Raw genomic sequence first — 24,878 nt, forward strand, 5'->3', positions numbered from 1 at the left:
GAGAACCCTAGCCCTAACACTATCCAATCACAACACTAGCCCTAAAAATCTAGAACCAATAGGAGACCAGGACCTTACAGCCAATCTTAACCCTAGTCCAAGCACCCAATCAGTTCAAAAACCCTAATCTCTATGTACAATAGAGGTCCTAGCCCTACCAGTAGTCCCACCTCAAGTCCAAGCAACCAATGGCACAGGAAGCCCTTGTCCCTACTTCCAATAGAAAGCCTAACCCAACTCTTAGTCCCACAACCACTCCAGCAACCAATCACACCAGAAGCCCTAATCGCTACTTTCAATTAAAAGTCTAACCCTAGCCCTAGTCCAATCAACCAATAACACAGGAAACCCTAGTCCCTACTTCCAAAAGAAATTCTACCTCTAGCCCTAGTCCCAACCTTAAATTGATTGAATCACAGACCCAGAAACCACTCAGAACACTCAAATAACCAACCAATGAGCAGGGCCGGCGCTATGTATGGGCAGTATGGGCAGCTTCCCAATGCCTCACACCAGTGCAGCACACCACCAAACGTTCTGTGCCCCTGCCGATCACATTGAAGAAAGGTGTCTGTTTGCAATTGGGCTTACTGGAGGGGGCCCCCTCCCTGGGCTTATCAGGGATGATGTGGGGAGGCCTAGGGGAGGGGACACTTCATCTTGTGCCAGTTGCAAGGAGACACATTTTGCAGGTTTGGCCTGAAATTATGCATCCTGCCTGGCTGCCCGTTGAGAGACACTTGAGGATACCCATTGTCAGCACTTTACCGGTTGCACAGTTTTAACTCTCAGCCCCCACACAATTCTGACACCTTCAGGCCATATGAGCTGTGAAAGAGGTGCTTGTAAGTGGCAGAGACGGGAGCTGCGGCCCAAAGCAGCTTCTGGAGCCTTGAATGGGCTATGTTTGCAAATTAGAGGGGCCTCGCACATTCTGTTTCACCCGGGGCCCCAAAAATCCTAGAACCGGTCCTGCCAATGAGGACACTAACCCTAATCTGATAGAAACATCAGATACAACCACCAATCAGTGTACACATGTACCAAACAATATCAGACCATATAAGGTCCCAGCGACCTCAGACAAGGTTTGCTGGCCAGGTAGTTGGAAGCTGCTTTTCCTGTTCGCAATCTCCTAGGAGACAGACAGGCTCAATCCACACCTTGGACTTCTGGAGGTAAAGGCCTCACTAACTTGAAATCTAACAATACTGTTTGAATAAAACTTTACTCCCTCTACTGGCCAAAAAACGAAGTGCACAGTCCCTAGTAAACACAGTTTAAACAGCTCACAGAAGCACCCGCTGATGTAGAATATCCCTGTTGCTGGGGGGTAGGCAGGGGGTTGGTTTCACTGGCTTGTGAACACAAAATGGTGGCTGGGGGGTGCACTGTTTTAACATACAGGTCTTAGCACAAAGCAAAGGAGAAATTTGGAGGGACAACTGAAAGTCATCAGCAATGAGGGGGGAAAACTACAGAATTTGGATTGCAAATCCCACAATTCAAAACGTTAAATGGAAGCAATCTTGGGCAGGAAAAAACACAAGTTTAAAACACAAAACAGGTGATTAAATATCCAATCACAGGCAGGTTAAAACTACAATTTTTAAACTGTGACAACCACAGGCAAAGACAGAAAACACAGAAAGGGAAAAACGTTTCTTAAAAAACTTTTTTTTTGGGGAAGAGACAGCACTAGTCTGCCTCCTTACCACTTCCTGGACTCTGCTCATTGCAATCTGGGGCACAGGGAGGCTGCAACTCACAAGATGGAGGAGAATGATTTGGGGTGCACCCAGCAAGACCTTAAGGGGCCTGGGCTAGTGTGAGGGAACAGCTCAGAGTTGCCTGGTAGTTGAATAACCAATCCCCAGTCCTGGGTATGCTGGCCTGGGGGGAGAGGGGGCAGGGGGTGGGTGGATGGGGAGCTGATTTTCCTGTTCAGAATCTCCTAGGAGGCAGACAGGCTCAATCCACACTTTGGACTTCTGCAGGTAAAGGCCTCACTAACTTGAAATCTAACAATACTGTTTGAATAAAACTTTACTCCCTCTACTGGCCAAAAAACTAATTGCACAGTCCCTAGTAAACACATTTTAAACAGCTCAGAGAAGCACCCTCTGATGTAGAATATTCCTGTTGCTGGGGTGGGGGGGCAGGGGTGCTGGTTTCACTGGCTTGTGAACACAAAATGGTAGCTGGGGGTGCACTGTTTTAACATACAGGTCTTAGCACAGAGCAAAGCTGCTACTGGGCACACTCAGCTACCTCTGTGTGAGTGTAACAGGCAGGGAGGGCAGACAAGAGCAGACCCTTGCATTCCAAGAAGGCTCACACTCAAAAACAGGATCAGGTACTTTAAACAATGAAGGAGAATCGCTCTGAAGTCAGTAAATACAGATGCAGTGAATGTCCTGGGAAAGCTCGCACTGCTGGAGTTCAGTGGCTGAGAGGAACTGCTCACCATGCTGCAGTCTCTAAGCACTTGCAGGCCACTGCAGCAGAAAGACAGTGATGCTGTAAACCCACAACCCCGGAGTAAGGAAGTCACACAGCTGCAGGGAATACCACAGTGCGGTGGTCCTTTGGCAACACCAAGACAGTGTTATTCAAAGTTTGTTTCTCATCTTTCTCACCCTGGAGGATAGCAACCTTAATATGTCACTGTTAGAAAGGGATCATTTTGTTTTGAGTCGTGCACACAGGGCTGGATTGAGCCTAGGAAAAAACGACAGGAGGAAGATGGAAACACATAGACACATCTCTTCCCCGTCACACACATAGACACACAAAATAAGTTAGCACACACCATGCAATTGCTAGCAAATCATGAATCAACCAAACATAAGGTGACGAGATTTTACAAAACCAACAAAAACCTGGGACATTCCACAAAGTAGTAGGACTGCTATTTTGCATCGACAAAGGGGCACAGAATCACTTAATTGGCAGCACCACCAAGAAAAACACAGACAACGAGACACAAAGTGGATTAAATACTCAGTATCATCATGGGTGATTAAATTGCCTTCTAGTAACGGATTCGCCCCCCCCAAAAAATGGAGACTTGCCTTCCTCTGTGTTCAGCCGACCCTCTCAGAAAACTAGGACATACGCTAAATTTGCTGAAATTATCCGGGACAGCAGGTGAAATACCGGGATTGTCCTTGCAAATCTGGGACGTTTGGCCACCCAACCACACAAGCATAGTGCATTCCAGAGTAACTCTAAAGACAAGCCTGCCCCCCTCACACACATCATACACCCACACACACACCGTGCATCCCACATACACATCATGCATCACCTACATTTCATGAATCCCTCACCCATGTAAAATATACTCCTGACACTAAGCACCTACAAATACAAATCCTGGGGCATATTATCAAGGGCCATTTCACCGCTTTTTTGGCTTTAAAAGCCAAAAAAGCGGCGAAAATGACATAGCCCTATCTACAAGGGGATGCTCATATGCATTAGCGCATGTTAGCACCCGTTTTCCCGACGCCTCGCTTTGCATCTCTGATGAGATGCAAAGTGGGTGTCACCGGGCAGTACTCCTTGTAAATTATCGCTGATGTGTACATCGCGATATTTACAAGGAGGCCCACGCATTTTTGCAAGCGTTAGTTTTTGTCGAAAACCGCGGTTTTCGCCAAAAACGAACGTCTGCAAAATTGCTGACTTCGGTATACTTACCATTGGGGATGGATTACGCTGATACGACCACAGGCTTGTATCAGCAAGGTTATCGCCGTTTTCCATGGAACATCACTGGAAAACCAGAAATGTTCCATGGAAAACACCGCTATCGCTGGAATAATTATCGCCATTGCGCTATGCCTTGTTAATACAGCGCTAGCATGGCAATAATTACCTGCAATAGCCGTTGATAACATTTTTCTTGCTAAGAGCGGCAGCAATAATTATCGCTGCGGCTTGATAATATGCCCCCTGTGTATTGGGAATAGCCATATTTTTATTTTCCTGAATTCCAGGTGGTTGTTGACGCTTCTTATCCTTGCCAGAAATTAGTTCTAGACCTTAGCTGCTTGAGGGGAGAAGGAGGTTACCCTTATGCACTTCATGTAATTTGGGATGATCCCTTGTGGTGCTCGCGTTGATAGCAGTATTGCGTTCTTTTGAGATTTAGTTGCAAGAAGTTTACAGGCACATGCATCAATATTGCTTTTTGCGATTCCTTAATTGCGAAAAATAAGGAATCGCAATTAAGGAATTGCAAAATGCAATGCATCAAGAAATCGCTAAATAAATTGAGATTTCTTAATATTCCTTAATTGCGACTCGCAAATTGCGAGTCACAATTATGGAATACCTCCCCATTCATTCCTATGGGCCTAGAGGCCCATAGGAATGAATGGGAAGACATTCTCAATTTGCGATTAGTAATTAGTGAATCGCAAATTGAGAATGCGATTTCAAGGGTGCAGGGGTGTCCAAAGGGCACCCTGTTGCACCCCTGAAATAAATCTGTGCACATATGTTGTGCACACACATTGCCTAAGGGCATGTGTGTGCACAACATGAAACTTTGAAAAATGCACAAAAGTGCATTTTTTAAAGTTTTCGCAAATTACCATGAGGTTCAACCTCATGGTAATTTGCTCCCCCTAATTGCGAAATCGCAATTTTTTTAAGTTTCATGCATTGCATTTAAGGAATTGCAAAATGCGATTCCTTAAATGCAATCGCAATTTGAGAATTCGCAAATATTTGCAAACTCGCACATTGTGAGGGCCTTCACCCTTCATGCATTCCAAAAGCAGATTTTGCGATCGAAAACGGCCGATTTTTGCGATTCGCACCTTTTGCGATCGCAAAATGCTTTGATGCATGTGCCTGTATGGCCCTTAGCGTTATGCAAAGGATCTTGAAAGTTGATCATCTAGCCACAGGAAGCCAGTGAAGAGCTTCTGTGCCAGTGAGATGTGATCATGCAGATGTACATATGTAGCAGGCGTCTCGCTAAGGTGTTTAGAATTCTTTGTAGCTATTGCAGTTAGAAGATTGAAAGCAAGATCAAACAAGAAAAGTGACCGACTGCAGCTTCCATTGGAATCCTAGATGATGGAAATTCATCCTAGGGTTCGCATGGATTGAAAAGCACTGAGTTGGTTCAATTGTAGAGCCAGGGAAGGGCTGGACTCTATATTCACCCTCAATTTTCCCACTTCTGTTGATGTCAGAGTTGATTCTCCAAATTCTTGAACCGAAACAGTCAAAGGATTTTTAATTTTTATTTTAGTTTTATATAGCGCGAACTTGACCCGAATCAGGTATCAGATCGCTTTTCATAGCACCAGTTAATGTGAGGATTTCTGTTTTGGATGCACTGAGTTTAAGCTGATCAGTTAACATCCACTGGTCAATGGCTCAGAGAAAATGCTGTGGTCTTGAACTATCAAGATAGCTCATGTTTGCCAATTTCAGGATGATGTGTGTGTCATCGGCACAGCTGTAGCAGGTCAGGTGAAAGATTTGATGAGTTCTTGTACTGAGATGAGGTAGACTTGAAGAGTGCTGGAGCAATGATTGGTCTTTGAGATACACCTTTCACGTTAAAAGGAGGTGTTACGGTAGGAAATTAGATAATGCTTGATCTGTAGGTGAGGAGCTGGAGGAAATCTAGTCCAAGATGTTTCCCGTTATGCCAGTCTCCTTTAGTCTTTCTATGAGACAGTGCTGGTGTTATAACAAATTCCTATTTGTGCTTATTAGTTTATTCTGATAAGTGGTAATCCTACATGGCTCATCTTTAGAAATAATTTCTTAAATGATTCTTGTTTTGCTAAATTTGGTAAAGGGTGTTTTAAGAATAAACAACTCTCCTGGTTTCTTGTAAAAACCATTTTGTGAGTATGGGATGAGAACATCGTCTAGACACTTCACCTTAGAGATTTTGTGTTACATTAAAAATAGTTTCCCCAAAAATATTACTTGATAGCTATATTAAAACATGACTCCTTTTTCTTGAGACTGGGTGCAAGACAGGCATTGTTATCAATCATTACTAGTAGAGACGTGTCACTATTCCTTAGCTTCTCTGACAATTTTTTTTTGCATCCTGCATGGAACCAAGGGAGTCATTCCGATAGCGGTGAATCCGCCACCGGCAACCTGTCGGTGGCATATTCACTGCCATAGTGCAGCCATGCTTTGCCTGCCAGATAAGGATGGCGGATGGATTGCTGGCGGACAGTAATCTGTCCGCCACGAGTCTGACACAGGCAATCATTACGATTGCCTGTCGGACCCACCCAGCATCCACAAAATGGTGGTGGTGCCTAGCAGGCAACGTCCGCCAGATTAGAATGCTGCATCCCCGCCAGCCTGTGTACGGCGGTTCAACCGACATTCACAGGCTGGAGGGAATGTATTTTGGGTGCCGTTCGTGGGCCCCACTTCAGCAGGGGTACTCTAGTTTTGCAGCTGGGGGCACATATGGTGCCCCCCCAACATTTCCCTGCACCATGTGGCAGGCACCGCGTGGAAATGCACAACTTGCATTTTTACCTGTGCGTCAGGTGCTGCAGGCAGCCGCATCAGCCGCAATGGTAAACATGCACAATGCTACCTCCACAGTGGAGGGACCGCTGCCATATAGGTAGCCGGTCCCAATCCTCGTGACGATCTATCCGCCATCGTAATGACCTCCCAAATGTATAGTATATAAGGGATTGTTTTGACTTGCTGGTTACACCAGTGGTGGTAGCTTTTGCACGTTATCAAAATCAAGAGTTCATTTTGCAATTCACGCTCTATAAGTGGTCACAAGCCATAATGTCTTGGTGCAGTTAGTCACAACAAACAGTTGTCACCCTGTGCGTCTCCCTGAGTGCATCCTTCCCGCATGCTCTCTCGCCCTCAGCGCCTGCCTGCTGGAATCCTGTGAGGCTGCATTCCTGCTGGCCGCTTTAAAATCCAGTGTCGTCCATCTGACGTAAACCACCAGGGCGTGTGCTGCTCATTGACGAATAGGACTGCTTTTTATGGGGGTTTGAGGTGATTGGGGTTGTGGTCTGCCTATGTATGGGCATCAATACGTAATGCAGAGTTCCTGGGCCGGGTCATAAATATTGCTACGGAGGGCCACAGGCAGTTCCCGCCAACTTTGCACTCCAGCTGTAATTTGGTATTTCAGAAGATGCTTGGGCAGCCGTTTCTGTAACACCACTGTGAGCATGAAAAGTTAGCACCCACACAAGCCAAAGAGAGTATTTTCTATAAGGGGATTTCTCTGCTTGTGCACCTACCGTCCTTTACAGATCGAAGCGCATGGGGAAATAAGCGTTGGCAAAGGCACTCGGTGTGACCTTGACTTGGCAGGCTTGTGCAATGGCTACTTAATGTTCTTTTTAACACAAGCATAGGTAACAAAAGTGAAGAAGAAAAAAAAAAGAAACGAAACTGTGCTACCACCGAAAGGTGACTGCCATATCCTTCCATCACATTTATAAAAAGTAAAAACAAGAATACCTATCACATCTAATTGTGATAGAACAGTAGCAGTGTTTACTAACCACCAGGTGTACTTAGAACAGCGTTAGAATCTCTTTTTTAGTTTTAATGCACATCACAGGCAAATATGATTCTCTGTGGTGCAAAGAAAAGGTACTATTGACTTTGAATTGCTGTAACCAGAAAACATAGGGTAAACATTGTGAATTAAAAAAAAGATAAAATATGGAAATAGTAGAGCAATGGCATAGCATAGCAAGTTTTGGCCCACCAGCCCCAGCACGGAATTGCACTTCTTTTTAGGGAGCTGTGTTCATGTGATCAGGCAAAATGCTGTCACTCGCAGTGCAAGGGAGTGAATGGATGAAGTGAGCTCACATCTCACTCCATGCTGTATGCTGTGGTGGGCGGTAGCAAAATGTGAATGACAGTTAAACATACTAATGGATAAAGAGGACTAACCCAAAGCCCTCATATATGTTTATTAATGTGTCCATTTTTTTATTACACGAGAGAGGCAAAACAGCTAAAGCTGTATCGAGGACAGGCTAAAAAAGGACATGTAAAGACATCATAATTGTGCACCACCTGTGAGGTGGTATTAGACACTTACACACCCAACTAAGGCACCCCTTTTGAGGTAAACTGAAGGTCCCGAGGACTCTTACGAGATTGGAAAGGGGAGACCACTCGATCACCCCGAACGTATGGATGGGTGCCCCGATCCCCCGGGAAACCGTTGCGGGTGGGGGGCGTGTCCCGTCCGGTATGCCCATAGCGGCGTGATCGGATCACGCCCCGCCGCCTAAAAGGGTTGTCCTAAACACCCGCCCGGAAGTCCGTGTACCTATGGGCGGGATGGGGTCGCGGCCCCGCCTTCCCGCTGCTGGATAAAAGGCGCAGGAATTCAGGGAGGCGTCCTCTTGTTCCTGCGCTCTGAAGGCTGCACCACTCGTCGCTCGTGAGCCCTCAAGGGAACAAGCTGCAGTTTTTGAACGTGTAATCGTTGTTTTTCTGTTTCAGTCGTCAAGGCGTAGCTGGAGTCCAAGTCACTTCTGGAGGACAGGCTGAGCTAACTTTGAACGCGGACATGCCTGGTAAGAAGACTGGAAAGAGCTCTGAGATGGAACGAATGCTGCGCACATTGGTGAACCAAGTGTCGGCGATGGACAGGAAGTTCGGTAAAGTAGACCAGCTGGGTCGCGGCTTAGCGGCCCTCAGGAAACAAGTTGAGGCCCAAGCGGGGCCCTCAGGGCGACCTAAGAGGATCGTAGGGCCTGCTTTGCCAAACATTACCCCAGGGGGGGATATGGGGAAAAAGAAGAAGGGGAAAGCGGGTCCTAGTGAGGCCCCAGTCCAAATGGAGGTCCCACCGGTCCCAGTACCACCGGCGTCCAGCCTGGTACCTACACCGGATGGGGGATTGCCAATCCCTGTGGTTATCACACTGCTGGATGACAACCAAATGCCTCCCGAATTAGCGCTTCAGTTGGCAGCTGTGTTACCCTGGTTGAAGAAGGGAGCGGGGGGATCCACGGCTGTGGAAGACCCGGCCGAAGAAGCTAGACTGATTATTGAGCGGTTAAGGCAGACAAGGGGTGCTGGGGCGGCGAACGTGCCTTCTATTTCTCCACAGGTGGCGAAGGTGGTCGCGGGCGAAAAACAGAATAAGTCGACGGACACGGCTGGAGGTGCGGCGGAAGCCGGTAAGAGATCACTCCCAATGATGAGGGAGGGCGCGGTACCCTCAAGGCGGGAAAGCTTGGCGCAACATATTCCCATGGTTACTAAGGAGATGGTGTGGGCCAATAAATATATAAACATGTTTTCATTGTTGACTGATCATCGAGAGTTAGAATATGCCAAGACTCAGAAGGATTTATGGCACCCCAGTGTATGGCGGGCAAAAATGGCGGAATTCAGGGTCGAGGAGTCGATGATGAACTGGATCAGGGCCTTTTCTATTTTTGTAGCGATTATCGCTGAACGTACACCGGAACTGTTGAATGACCTGGCTTGTTACCAGAGCAGGATCACGAGCTTCCATGAGAAGTATGGAGGAGAGGAATAGAAAGGGTATGACATGGCGTTTAGAAAAGCGAAAGAGTTTAATGAAACACTGACTTGGGATTGTTTGGATACAGTATCTTGGCATGCGCAGCTCTTGCCGGGATCAGCGGGTGGTTCAGGGTCGAGCACAAACAGCTCCAGGGCCTTTCCACAGAAACAGTCACAGCCCTTTCGGCCAAACTACGGGGGGGAGTCTCAGCCTAGATCGGGCGGGAACGGAAATAAGCGAGGAGTGTGTTGGGGTTTCAATAAGGGGACGTGTAGCAGGCCGCAAGGAACGTGTAGGTTCAGGCATGCGTGCTCCAGTTGTGGTAACACCTCATACCCTGAAACTAGCTGCCGATCCAGAGCCAATGGTACCGGAGGCAAAGGGGGTACCAAGCAGGATTGATACGGTGCCCTGGAAGTCCACACCTTCGCCCGTAGATATCCTGGCTTTGACCCCATGGCTGAACAGATACCCTGATCATGCGTCCGCTGGGATCCTGCGAGATGGCTTCTCACATGGCTTCAGGATCCCTGCGGTTGATTTTCGGGGGGCCCCCTCATGTAAGAACCAACTGTCCGTTCAGCACAACCCGGCGGTTGCCACCAAAAAGATCGCCAAGGAGGTTAGCTTGGGACGGGTTGCAGGAACTTTTGGTGACCCACCAACGGCTGATTTTGTATGTTCCCCATTAGGGGTGGTGCCTAAAAAGGACCTGGGGGAGTATAGGCTCATCCATAATTTTTCGGCACTGAAGGGGGCTTCCGACAATGAGGCGATCGATCCTGACATTTGCAGTGTGAAGTATGCATCTTTCGATGATGCAGTGGTAATGTTGAATCGCTTAGGCCCCGGTGCATTGTTAGCAAAGTCGGATATTGAATCGGCATTTAGGTTGCTTCCGGTGCATCCCCAAGATCAGCGCTTGCTGGGTTTTACGTTTCAGGGGAAATACTACATGGATATGTGCATGCCAATGGGTTGTTCAATTTCGTGTGCCTATTTTGAAATGTTTAGCTTGTTTCTGGAGTGGGTGTTCTCAAAGGCCACAGGGCACCAACATGTGATGCATTATCTTGATGATTTCCTTTTTCTCGGCCCAGCGGGCACTCGGGACTGTGCACGGGCATTGCAGGATTTCTGCGTGCTCATGCGGGGTTTCGGAGTACCATTGACGCCAGGTAAGACAGTGGGGCCGACTACTTCCCTGGAGTTTTTGGGCATAGAACTAGACTCCGTGGAGGGTTGCTTCCGCTTGCCAGCGGAGAAGATAGCCAAATTCAGGGCTTCCTTGTTGCAGTGTCTCCGGAACGAGAAAGTGACACTGCACCAATTGCAGCAGACAGTGGGTCAGCTTAACTTTGCATTAAGGGTGATACCGATGGCTCGCCCTTTCTCACGATCCATTGCCCAGTCCATGGTAGGCCTCAAGGAAAGGCACCATCGCACGAGACTGTCGGCGGAGGTTCGCCAGGACATGCTCATTTGGCTGGCATTCCGGGCGGACTTCAACGGCCGAGTGGTCTGGAGCAAACCCCCGGCCTCGTCGGCGGAACTTGGCTTATGGACCGACTCGGCGGGCAGCGTGGGGTTTGGCGCGATCCTCGGAAACCGTTGGTCGGCCCAAAGATGTCCAGCATGGTGGGAAACAAGCGGTTTGACGAGTAACATTGGCTTTCTAGAGCTCTTCCCCATCTGGGTGGCTCTGTCGGCATGGCCGGAGGAGTTCAGAGACCGCTCGGTGGTATTTTGGTCCGATAACATGACTGTGGTTGAGTGCATTAATCAGCAGGCAGCACGCTGCAAATGGATATTGCGATTGTTGAAAGAAATTGTGTTGAAATGCTTGAGATTAAACGTACAATTCAGGGCAAAACATGTGCCGGGTGTACTGAATAATGCAGCTGATGCGCTCTCTCGTTTCAAAATGTAGGCTTTCAGGGATTGTTTACCCTCAGCGGAGCTAGTGGCAGCGCCATTTCCCGAAGCACTATGGCAAATCGGCGCCCCGGACTACAAAACCTTGTGGCAGCCAGTTTAGCGCCCAGGACAAGGAAAGCTTATGAAGGGGCGTTCCGCTCGTACTGCGCCTTTTTGGGCCCGGCAGGGGAGCATAGATGGGGTCAGGAGGAGTCCTTTATCCAATTTTTAGTGGCACTTCATGAGGAAGGCCGGTCGGCGGCAACCGCAAGTCGGTATAAGGCCGCCATATCATTTATGGCTCAGCTCCATAGGATCAGGGACCCGACGGACTCCTTTCTAGTCAGGAAGGCTCTGCGCGGCTGGCGGCGCTTAGAAGGGTGCAGAAAGGATAACAGGCACCCAATAGGATTTGACAAGTTGACCTCCTTGCTGGCTAAACTAGAGGAGACATGCTCCTCACCTAGCGAGGTTATACTATTCCGGGCAGCGTTCGCATTGGCGTTCTATGGGGCCCTGCAGGTGAGCGAACTAGTGGCTGCCAACAAAATAGATACGGAAGGGGGTCTGCGCAGGGATCACATCCAAGTAAGGGGGGATTCTCTGCTGATCACGATAGCCAGGTCAAAGACGGACCAGGAGGCCCAGGGGAATAGCGTTGTGTTGCAGCGCACTCCAGGTAGTCCCGGTTGTCCAGTGAGGCATGTTGAGGCCTACCTAAAACAAAGGTTGACAACGTGGGGGGGGGCCTTGCTGCGACATACGGACGGCTCCCCGTTGACAAAGTTTCAGTTTCAGAGGGTGCTGGCAATCACGATTGCAGCGGCGGGCTTGAACCCTGGTGATTTTGGGACCCATTCATTCAGGATAGGGGCCGCTACTGAAGCTACGGCTCAAGGACTGCAGGCAGACAATATTAAGCAGTTAGGCCGCTGGTCTTCGAATTGTTTCAAGAGGTACGTGCGACTGCACATGTTGTAAGTTACTGAGGAAGTGCACTCACGCTTGTTGTCTTTTGTTTGGATTACAGTTTCACGAGCCTGTGACGCAGGGCGGAAATTGGGAGCGGCCCAGTATCAGCTAACCACCACTTCAGGAATAAGGAATGGAAGACGTGTGGTCTGGGTCGTGGGCCACTCATACGTGAGGCGTGCCGGGGACATATTCAAGACAGGTGATGCGATCCACACATCTGAGGAATATGGGTTCAGGGTGTCCTTCCATGGGAAGGGCGGCCTGTGTATTGACCGACTGCAAAGTTTTGTGGAAGAATTACTAGGGCGGCACAGGTCACCGCCATCTGTAGTCATAGTGCACATTGGGGGCAATGACTTGGTAAGACTGGGCAGACGAGCTTTAGTTGAGCACATACTTTCTGCAGTTAGCTGGTTAGCAAAAAGGCTCCCGGGATGTACAATAGCTTGGTCTCACATGATTCCGAGGAGGGTATGGCGGGGTCGTTTGTCCACAACAGCGTTGAACCATTCAGTAAAGAGGGTCAACAATAAAATGGAGAAGTTGTTTCGCTCTGCTCATCTTCAAAGCATATCTCATGGGTGCATCTGGGGTGATCACTGTTATTCCGATGATGGGGTACACCTGTCCAGGGTGGGGAATGGCTTATTGATAGGAGACATGATAGCTTGGCTAGAGGGGTTGAGGAGACATGCCCTATAGGAGGTGTGGGGGGGCCAGATAGTCGGTCAACTATCTGGCCTGTAGCGGTAAGGTCATGATCGGTGAGCAGTGATTTCAAGGTCCCTAGGGGGGGCGCCACCCATTATGGATGGGAGCGCCCGGGGGGAGGCGGCCATTGGCCCCTCCCACGGGGGCGGCACCCATTACGGATGGGTCGCCCAGGGGGAGACGGCCATAGGCCCCTCCCAGGGGGAGACAGCTATATGCCCCTCCCCAAAATTTCCCCGGGCCGGATATCCGCTCCGGCGGAAGAGAGTGCGGGGAAAGGGGGGAAGTCCACGCTGTCCTTCTTATGGATACCCCGCACGGGAACTCGGACGACCTTAAGATGGCGTCGAGTGAAAGGGGGCCCCCACGACAAGGGAAGTTATAGTTGGCTACGAGGGTAAAGTCCTCTGCGCATGCGCCACTCACACGTGAGGGCGGGAATTTGGTGATAGGGATCTGACACCGGTTACGACCTTGCCGTTGGCCCCTAACGTTAGGATGTACAAATTTGTATGCAATGCATTTGTCATGATGTTAGACTCGGTTAGGAAATCTTTGTATTAGAGATTTGTTAAGGTTAGCCTGAAATACCTGTCTTCATCAAATGTAATGGAAGTTGAATTTGTACATGATACATGCAACGTTTTTAATTTAAAGTTTTAAATTTTGTTTCATATTTTAATAAATACGGCCGGGGGGGTCGTGAGGCCCTCCTGCCTTCCAAAAGTTCAAACTGTGTCTGTCTCCTCCCATTGGGATTGGTGGTGGAAGGGGTGGCGGGCATCCCGGCCCATACACCTTTCCTAAGAGGAAGGTGAAGTCATAGACAGCAATCATAATCTGGAGAACCATAACCCCAGTGCATCTTTCAATTAGAAGCCCAGGGTGTCCTTGCTAAGACCCCACATCGACAGGCGCCCTGGAGTATGCACTTTCTAAGTGGCTACCTAGCACTGTGGGTGCAGCCTAGGGTACCACTCAAGTTCAAGTTCAAGTTCAAGTTCAAAGATTTGTATAGCGCACTACTCACCCAGAGGGTTTCAAGGCGCTTGAGGGGGGGTGGGTGCTTTATTTATCGAATAACCAGGTTTTTAGCTGCTTTCTGAAGGAGAGGTGGTTCTGTGTAAGGCGGAGGTGGGTGGGGAGAAAATTCCAGGTTTTGGCTGCTAAGTAGGTGAAGGATCTTCCCCCCATGGTGGATCTATGGATGCGTGGAATTGCGGCGAGAGCTTGATTGGACGATCGTAATTGGCGGGTGGGGGTGTAGAAGGATAATCGTGTGTTGAGGCATTCGGGTCCTAGGTCGTAGAGGGCCTTGTGTGCATGGGTGAGGAGACGGAATGTTATTCTCTTGTTGACGGGGAGCCAGTGGAGGTCTTTCAGATGACTGGAAATGTGAGCTTGACGGGGGATGTCCAGTATGAGTCTGGCTGAGGCGTTTTGGATGCGTTGGAGTTTTTTCTGTAGTTTGGCTGTGGTTCCGGCGTAAAGGGTATTTCCGTAATCCAGTCGGCTTGTGACCAGTGCGTGGGTGACCGTCTTTCTTGTTTCGGTGGGGATCCAACTGAAGATTTTTTTGAGCATGCGTAGGATGTTGAAGCATGATGATGAGACGGCGTTGACTTGTCTGGCCATTGAGAGGGAGGAGTCCAGGATGAAGCCCAGGTTACGTGCGTGATCTGTAGGTATGGGTGCTGTACCCAGGGCCGGTGGCCACCATGAGTCGTCCCAGGCAGAGGGGGATGATCCTAAGATGAGGACTTCCGTTTTGTCCGAGTTCAGTTTTAAACGGGTGTTCTTCATCCATTCGGCTACTTCTTTTATTCCTTCGTGTAGATTGGTTTTGGCGGTGTTTGGGTCTTTGGTGAGGGAGAGGATAAGCTGGGTGTCGTCTGCGTAGGAGATGATGTTGAGGTTGTGTTGTCGCGCGATGGATGTGAGGGGACTCATGTAAACGTTGAAGAGGATGGGACTGAGTGATGATCCTGTTGGTACGCCGCAGATGACTTCGGTGGCCTTTGATTTGAATGGGGGGAGGCGGACTCTCTGGGTTCTTCCGGTGAGGAATGAGATGATCCAGTCCAAGGCTTTTCCTTGTATTTCGACGTTGCTGAGGCGTTGTATAAGGGTGTTATGACAGACAGTGTCGAAGGCGGCGGAGAGGTCAAGTAGGATGAGGGCAGCTGTTTCTCCGTTGTCCAGAAGCGTTCGGATGCCGTCTGTAGCTGCGATGAGGGCGGTTTCGGTGCTGTGTTTGGCTCAGAAGCCGGACTGTGAGGGGTCGAGGGATTTGTTGCATTCAAGGAAGGCGGCGAGCTGATTGTTGACGGCTTTCTCGATGACTTTGGCAGGGAATGGGAGGAGCGAGTTGGGGCTGTAGTTCTTAAGTTCAGAGGGGTCCGCTGTGGGTTTCTTCAGAAGGGCGCTGAGTTCGGCATGTTACCAGATTTCCGGGAAGGTAGTGGAGTTGAAGGAACAGTTGATGACATCGCGGAGATGGGGTGCGATGATAGAGTCTGCTTTATTGAAGATGTGGTGGGGGCATGGGTCGGTTGGCGATCCTGAGTGGATGGAGTTCATCAGGCGGATGGTGTCTTCAGTAGTGATTGGGTTTCAGTCGCAAAGGATGTTAGAGGGCGGTTTTGGTTCGGGTGGGTGGAGTTGACTGGTCTTCTGATTGGTTTTCAAAGATGTTATGTATGTCGGCGATTTTGTTGTGGAAGAATGAGGATAATGAGTCGTAGAGTTCTTGGGAGGGAGTGATGTCGTTGGTTCCGGGGGTGGGGTTGGTAAAATCCTTTACGATGTTGAATAGTTCCTTGCTGTTTTGGGCGTTGTTGTCAAGTCGATCTTTGAGTGCTGATTTCTTGGTGGATCGGATGAGTTGGTGGTGTTTGCGGGTGGCGTTCTTGAAGATGGCTAGGTTGTCAGTGGTTGGGTTTTTTCTCCAGGATTTCTCGAGGGTGCGGCAGAGCTTCTTGGATTTCTTAAGGTCATCGTTGAACCAGGGGGCTTTTTTGCTGCCTTGCTTGATTTGATGGTTTTTCAAGGGTGCTAGTTCGTCAGCGCTGAGGGTGATCCATTGTGTGAGGTTGGTGGCTGCTTGGTTTGGGTCCGATGATTTGGCAGGAGGGTTTAGGTGAAGCGAGGAGGAGAGCTGGGCGGTGGTGATTTTGTTCCAATTTCTTCGGGGGATAGGTTGTGGGGGGTTGTGGGTCGTGGTCTTTTTGTAGTTGAAGTGTACGCAGCTGTGGTCCGTCCAATGGAGAGCTGTGGTGTGGTCGAAGGAGATGTGTTTGCTGGAGGTGAAGATTGGGTTGAGCGTGTGTCCGGCAAGGTGGGTGGGCGTGTCAACAAGTTGTTTGAGTCTGAGATTGGCCAGGTTGTCTAGAAGGGTGGTGGTGTTGTTGTCGTTATTCTTTTCCAGGTGGAAGTTGAGGTCTCCCAGTAGTATGTAGTTCTCAGAGGGTAGTGCATGTGGGCTGATGAAGTCAGTGATGTCTTGGCTGAATTGTGTGCGGGGTCCTGGAGGTCTGTAGATGAGGGTGCCTCTGAGTGTGGTCTTGGGGTCTGTGTGGATCTGGAAGTGAAGGTGTTCGGCAGTAGTGAGGTTATCGTCGGAGCTGGTCGTGATGCGGATGGTGTTCCTATGGACGATGGCTATGCCTCCTCCCGTTTGGTTGATGCGGTCCTTTCGAATGATCTTGTAGCCGTCCGGGATGGCTATGGCGATGTCGGGCGCTGATGAGGCGTTCATCCACGTTTCTGTAAGGAAGGCGATGTCCGGCGATGTGGTGTCGAGTAGGTTCCAAAGTTCAATGGAGTGTCTGTGGACCGAGCGGGTGTTGAGCAGGATGCACTTTAGGTGGTTGTTGTCGGAGCTCTGTTTTGAGTTAGTGGATTTGGTGTGGGTCCTGATGCAGTCGAACTTGCAGGAGTGGCAGGTGAAGGGTCCATGGGTGTGTCCTGTGGCGGTTTGGTAGCAGTTTGGGAGTCGGCCGGGGTTAAGTGCAGAGAGGGTTGTGGCGTCGTAAGTAATGCGGGTGGAATGGGTATTGCGGGGGCCAGGGGGTCTGGCACTGGGCGCGGTCCAGGCGAGGACGGGTGTAGACGGGCTTACCTTTGGCGCGCATGGGGAGCGACCGCTGCGCGTGAACGCTGCGCGCAAAAGCATCTGTCATATGTAGATAGTGGAGGGGGGAGGGGCGAGGGAGGAGCAGCTGGGAGGCAGGAGCGGGGTGGAGAGGACGGGCTCCGAGGCACAACAACAACAAAATGGCAGCAGAAGTGAAACCGGAACTATTTGGGGCAACAATAGAAATAACGCTGTGGGCAGAGAGGCACTATCACAATAAGGCAGTATTATTTTAATCTATCTGGCAATGCGAGCGCTAGGCAAGGCAAAGCGGGCAATTTACACAAAGGCAGGATAATACAGTGAGGCAATGCGAGCAGTGCAGGCACAGTACAGTTCAGGGCATCAGAGCAGCACAACTATACCCAGGCAGCAGAGCAGCACAATGATACCCAGGCAGCAGAGCAGCACAACGATACCCAGGAGAGACCAGGGGCCGTGGGGAGCGACCGCTTCTGACGGAGTCAGGACGGTCACAGCGCTTCACTGGACGGGGTGAGCCTTGGCAGTCAGTGGGAGGGAGGAGCAGCTGGGAGGCGGGAGCGGAGTGGAGAGGACGGGCTCCGAGGCACAACAACAACAAACTGGCAGCAGAAGCGAAACCGGAACCGGTTGGGGCAACAATAGAAATAACGCTGTGGGCAGAGAGGCACTATCACAACAAGGCAGTAGTATTTTAATCTATCTGGCAATGCGAGCGCTAGGCAAGGCATAGCGGGCAATTTACACAAAGGCAGGATAATACAGTGAGGCAATGCGAGCAGTGCAGGCACAGTACAATTCAGGGCAGCAGAGCAGCACAACGATACCCAGGCAGCAGAGCAGCACAACGATACCCAGGAGAGACCAGGGGCCGTGGGAAGCGACCGCTTCTAGTCAGGACGGTCACAGCGCTTCACTGGACGGGGTGAGCCTTGGCAGTCAGTGGGAGGGAGGAGCAGCTGGGAGGCGGGAGCGGAGTGGAGAGGACGGGCTCCGAGGCACGACAACAACAAAATGGCAGCAGAAGCGAAACCGGAACCGGTTGGGGCAACAATAGAAATAACGCTGTGGGCAGAGAGGCACTATCACAATAAGGCAGTAGTATTTTAATCTATCTGGCAATGCGAGCGCTAGGCAAGGCAAAGCGGGCAATTTACACAAAGGCAGGATAATACAGTGAGGCAATGCGAGCAGTGCAGGCACAGTACCATTCAGGGCAGCAGAGCAGCACAACGATACCCAGGCAGCAGAGCAGCACAACGATACCCAGGCGGCAGAGCAGCACAACGATACCCAGGAGAGACCAGGGGCCGTGGGGAGCGACCGCTTCTGACGGAGTCAGGACGGTCACATCGCTTCACTGGACGGGGTGAGCCTTGGCAGTCAGTGGGAGGGAGGAGCAGCTGGGAGGCGGGAGCGGGGTGGAGAGGACGGGCTCCGAGGCACAACAACAACAAAATGGCAGCAGAAGCGAAACCGGAACTGGTTGGGGCAACAATAGAAATAACGCTGTGGGCAGAGAGGCACTATCACAATAAGGCAGTAGTATTTTAATCTATCTGGCAATGCGAGCGCTAGGCAAGGCAAAGCGGGCAATTTACACAAAGGCAGGATAATACAGGGAGGCAATGCGAGCAGTGCAGGCACAGTACAATTCAGGGCAGCAGAGCAGCACAACGATACCCAGGCAGCAGAGCAGCACAACGATACCCAGGAGAGACCAGGGGCCGTGGGGAGCGACCGCTTCTGCGCATCTTTGGGAAGTACCAGAAGCATCCGTTTTGGGTGCACACCAGTACAGTGCAAGGCTGTGCACTCAATAAATAATTGGTTGCAAATGGTTGTTTTGCATTTACTACATCTTTGGCCAAATCCCAGGTCATTTTTTTTGCTACAGCATATTTAAAGCACTGCAATGGAGACAGAAGGATGGAGAGGTGATATATCATGGAATGATAAAAGGAGTCAAGAACAAGGAGAAGGCAAGAAATGGAATGAGAAAAAAAATGTGCATGGAGAGATGTAAGGATAAGCATGTTATTTCAAAAAGCTGAATAGTACTGCTCGACACTCAGTAACCGATACTTCAGAGAACGATATCAAGTGAAGTGTCTCATTGAATAGTGGTGTGATTATTTGTTAATTCAACAAAGCGCTTTTTATCGTCCTCAGAAGGATGAATTTCTGAGCTGTCCATTTTAATCATTGAAGACTGGCTAGAATATGAGGTTAATTACCAATAGGGAAGACTAAAAATGAGATGAAACATAAAGACCACAGTCTCTCTTTGCGTCCTCCCCTAGCACGATTTCCTACGATATGCCAAGAGCTATATATATGACAAGGAAAAAATGTTGAGTACTGGATACCAGGGTCAGGCTCCCTGCACTAGCTGGTCATTAATAGCACTATCGAGACTTCTCTATGCCTTCCTGTGTCCTACCAAGTATAAACACCTTTTTAACAACAAAAAACACATTCCTTGTACAACTTCCAAAAGTACTGCCATCTCCGCCCTTCTTACAATTACTTCAGGCAGTTACAAAGGGGAGAACTTAGAGAAAGACATTTTATAGCGCTGAGAGACCCAACATCATTTATTTAGAAAATAGTTCTAATACTAGGGCAATGGAATTGGCAACTTCTTCTAAAAAGTTAGCCACAGCTTGAATTTCAGGGTTTAAGGTTCATTCCCCATACATAAGGAACAGGACAGCAAGAAAATCTTGGTAAGTTTGGATATATTGGGCATTTATCAAGGCAGTCTTTAACGGTGCAGGGACTTAGCAGAAACATGAAGTATTGTGTGGATGGTGTCAGTGGGATTGCAGGATCTAGACATGTCCTTGGGTAGCCAGGTACAGGCCCATCTGGCACAAAGTAAGTGCCAGGTTGCTTTTGAGAGTGGCTGTGGGAACAAAGGACTCCTTAGAGAAGTTCGAGATGATAGAGATTTGGTTGTGAATCAGAGTGGGCTTCAAGAAACAGATCACTGTTTTGGCCATGTTGTGTTCCCTAGCGCGTACCCCACCGACTCCATGTACCAGCTTAAAGTGCATGTAACTTCCCTCCTGTGCCAGCTATGAAGACGCAAATACATTTGCGTCCGACGTTAACATGTCCTCTTTCAGATCCACCATGAATGGATTATGTAGTCCGTTCCTAAGTATGCTATGTCACCGTCTTTTTGTAGTACACTTCTCATATTCTTCCTGCTCTAACAAGAGTAGGCCCTGAATTCCTGCCATCTGAACCTCTTTTGTGGCTCCTGACTCTGCCCAGGCTACCTCTGTACTCGTGAACTCTGTCCTACTTTCAGCGCGGCCCCTCGCGCTCAGCTCAGCCTGCTTTCTGCCAAGACTGACTATAACCTTCGAGTTATCTGTTCCGCTCCCCGAGAATACATTCCTGCCTACTAGATCCTGTAAACATCCTCTCCAGCTGCAGAGCCAAAGGGCCGACCTGTCTTAATGCAAGTAAATCACAGCCTCTGTTGCCATGCTTCCATGGAAGGCCCCGTGCCCCACGCTTCACATGTAGACACTCAGGCGCTTATACACGCATCCACAGTTAGCATAGAATAGCCTCTGCCCTAGAGACCTTTCCGCCCAGATAGTATAGTTCCTAAAACACCAGATATCAGATATGATAGAAGTACAAGTTGATCTGACATGCCAGACTTCTGTCTCTTTCCGTCAGTGTAAATGTCAAGTCCCCTGCACCCCGTCAATCACACGTCATGCAGCTGCGCGCGCATCCAAACTTCCGATTTCTGCTGACATTGCAACATTCTGTTAGCACCACCCCTTGGTGCCACCCACTTGCGTCACCTATCAGTGACGTTTCTCGCACACACCTCTGGTTCACGCCTAGTCTACGACTCTTGATGATGTACTAGTACCACGTGTATACTGTTATCTTGTCTTCTCTCAGCTGTTACGCCTCTTACATTGATTCCTAGGGTATAAGTCGAGTGTTTGGCATTACAGGGTACTCTATTAGCATTGCAACGGAGTACACTCTCTGCCAACCTATAAACACAGAGACTGAAGGAAATATGAAACAATGAGATGGCTCTAACCCTACGCACCTCCTTTCTGTCCTCCAGGGAACAGAGGCTGTGCGGGGGTAACTTGACATCTGAGGTGTTCACCCTCCCTTGTGGAGTCCCGCAAGGATGAGTCAGCTTTATCACCAACCCTGTTCAACATCTACGTCACTCTGCTGGCTAGACTGATTAAAGCACGCAGCTTCTCAGTGATTTTGTACGCCTACGATACTCAGATAGTAATATCTATATCTTTAAATGTGGAAACAGTGGTAGGAAGGTTCCACAATTGTCTGAAACAAATCATTGAATGGATGCACCTGAATTTTCCTAAACTAAACACTGATAAAACAGAGGTGGTAGATTTCAGAAAGGGGCCATCAATTTGAAATCAGTCATGGTGGCCAGCAGAGACTGGGCAGTGCCCCGAACCTACTAGGAAGACTAGGAACCTAGGAGTTATGTTGTTTGACAATCAGTTGAATTTTGCAGGCCAGTGTAATCTTCTGACCTCCTTGTGCTTCTTCCTCCTAAAGGTCCTAGACAAAATACTCTCATCCATTCCCCAAGATCTACGCAAAACAGTGGTAGTAGCATTGATTCTTTCGAGAATCGACTTCTGCAACGTGCTTTTTTTTAGGAACTAAAAAAAAGCCAATTACTAAAACTCCAATCCCTGCAAAATGCTGCAGCTCGGGTTCTATTAAACATCCCGAAATACCCTCCCTTTTCTAAAAGTAACTTCATTGGCTTCCAGTCCTAAAACGCATCCAATTTAAAGCTCATTGCTTGGTGCACAAGGCACTATATAGAGAGTGCGTATGGGACCTACAACAACTTTTTCACTGGCGCATCCCGCTCCGTGACCTCAGATCAGCTAATAAAGGACTAGTTCAGGTCTCAAAAATCCGGAGAGCCAGATAGGGGTGGAGGATGGGGGAGAACTCTCTCTTATAGGGCAGGGAAACTATGGAACTTGTTGCAGAGCGAAATTAGGTTGCAATCCATCAGACACCTGTTTAGGAGAATGCTTAAAACATGGCTGTTTCCGACTAAGTGAATGTATTCAGGTTCTCTCTGCAAAGTCACCAAGGGGCAGATTTATGAGGCCCTTGCGCCACGTTTACGCCGCTGTTGCGTCACGCAAGGCGGCGTAAACGTGGCGCATCCCTACGAACGATTTACAACGTGACGCATCTAGGCAGATGCGTCACGTTGTAAAGCCCTGCGCCGCTTGTGGGCGTTCCGGCGCAGGGTGGGCGTTCCGGGGCAGGTGCGCCTCGCAAAAGTGGCTGAGTGAAATCTATGAGATTTCACTCAGTCACTTTTAAGTCAATGCTGCGTCAAAAGCCTGCGCCTGCTTGAAGCAGGCGTAGGTCTTGACGCAGCATTGTTAAAATGGGGCACCCCCGAGCCTTGCTGGAGCTGCGTCGGGCTTGCGACGCAACTCCAGCAATGCGCCACATTTCCGGCACAGATGTGTCACGCATCTGTGCCGTTTTTGCACCATGGTGCGCCGCATTATAAATGCGGCGCACCATGGCTGGCGGAGCTGTGGTGCACTGTGGCGCATGTTAACTGGCGCATCCCTGGGGATGCGCCAGTTAACATAAATATGCCCCCTAGTTTCTTTATAGCTCAGCGCCAAGATGCCTCCTCATTCGCAGTGCTCTATAAATGCTTTACTTAGTTACTTACTTACTTAAATCAGCCCCTTTGTGTTTTTCGCCTTTGGGTTGCTCTGAAAGACCAGCGAAGGATGTAAGGCTATTTGAGACCCATCTCAACACAAAACTTAACTATTTTGTTTTTCAAAGTGGAGCTGAAACTCTCCACTTCCCTGATGATTCGGCGTGGAAGGCACAGCGAAAGTGCTGCTTGACTGCTAAAGTCTTGCACAGCTCGTGCACTTGTGCCAGTGACTTCTTATGTGAAGGGGACCACCCTTATCGCAATTGTAATCGCATCAGCAAGGGCGCAGAGATAAGCTTCGATCCAGCAAGAAAACATGCAGACTAAGACCAGGAAATTCACGTATCTGCTGCACTTAGGCATTTGGATAACGTTGATATGAGTGTAGATTAAGGGGCCCAATGGAAGTGGAGGGGCAGTGGGAGAGGTTTTCATTCCCTTCCCAATATTGTAGGCTTGACAGGTGCAACAGGAGAGGAAATATTGTTGCACAACAAAGTAGAAGAATAGATCAAACCGATGAGTACTTGGTCCACAAATGATCCCATCTCTGCTGACATGGGCCACACCGTGGGATAGTCAGGCGAGGCTGGGGCGGAGGCATTTCAAGGCAACCACTCTCCTAGTGCTTTCCCTCCACAATCTATCAGGCTCCCTTTTACTGGCTGTCTCATTCAAGCCTGATTCTCCACCTCAAAGGCCCATTCCTGTAACACATACAAATATTTTAGAGCCTCTACATGAGTCTCTAGTGTCTGAGTAACATACAAAGTGAGTTGAGAACTTGGGGACAAAGCAGTCTTTTTGTCAGTTAGATCAGCAAAGGCATTTCCTGTAGACACTTCATATAGAGAGGAGTGATGTGCATCACACTTTTCAATCGCAAATGTAGTAGGTAACACAACAACATCAAGTTATTCTTCAACTTAACGCACATTTTTCATCCAGAGGACTGCAAAATCATGGGCTACTCCAAAAGCAAATTTTGAGTCAGTAAATATGGTAACAATCTTTCAGGCGGCAAGAATACAAGCATTGCTAAGAACAATCAATTCAGCGACTTAAGCTGAGTGTACATGAGGTAAACATTGTCTTTTGATTGCTTCCTACTGTATACATATGCCATGAGTTGTCACTAAAGCAAAAGACACACAATTGATGGACGGAATACATAACAAATCAAAACATTTACCCCCAGTCAGGAGATCTGGGTTAAATCCAACATTCTTTTGCTCACAATGCTACCCCAGTTTAGACGTGGCCATATGCAAATCAGTCTTGACCCTGTGCCTCATGGGAATAGTCCAGCCCGAACTGCTAAGCCAGGTCCTCACTGGACTGGAAACAAGCATCCTAGGACCGGTTTCAGGGTTTCACCCCTCTTCAGCCAGGATAGCTTGAATCCAGTGGCACTGTGAGCCCAGGTCCCACATCTGGGCATACCCAGCTCACTTAGGGCGAGGAAGCAAAAGACACACAATTGATGGACGGAATGCATAACAAATCAAAACATTCACCCCCAGTCAAGAGATCTGGGTTAAATTCAACATTCTTTTGCTCATCATGCCACCCCAGTTTAGACCTGGCCATATGCAAATCAGTCTTGACCATCAGCCTCATGGGAACAGTCCAGCCCGAACTGTTAAGCCGGGTCCTCACTGGACCGAAATAAGCATCCTAGAATCGGTCACCCCTCTTCAGCCAGGATAGCTTGAACCCAGTGGCACAGTGAGTCCGGGACCCACGTCTGGGCATACCCAAACTGGGGTGGCGTAGTGGGCAAAAGAACAATGGATTTAACCCAGATCTTTTGACTGGGGGAGAATGTTTGCATTGTCAGCATTCCATCCATCATTTGTTTGCTGTAACACTTT

The sequence above is a fragment of the Lissotriton vulgaris genome, chromosome 5, assembly GCF_964263255.1.
Source record: "Lissotriton vulgaris chromosome 5, aLisVul1.2, whole genome shotgun sequence".
NCBI classification, from domain to species: Eukaryota; Metazoa; Chordata; class Amphibia; order Caudata; family Salamandridae; genus Lissotriton; species Lissotriton vulgaris.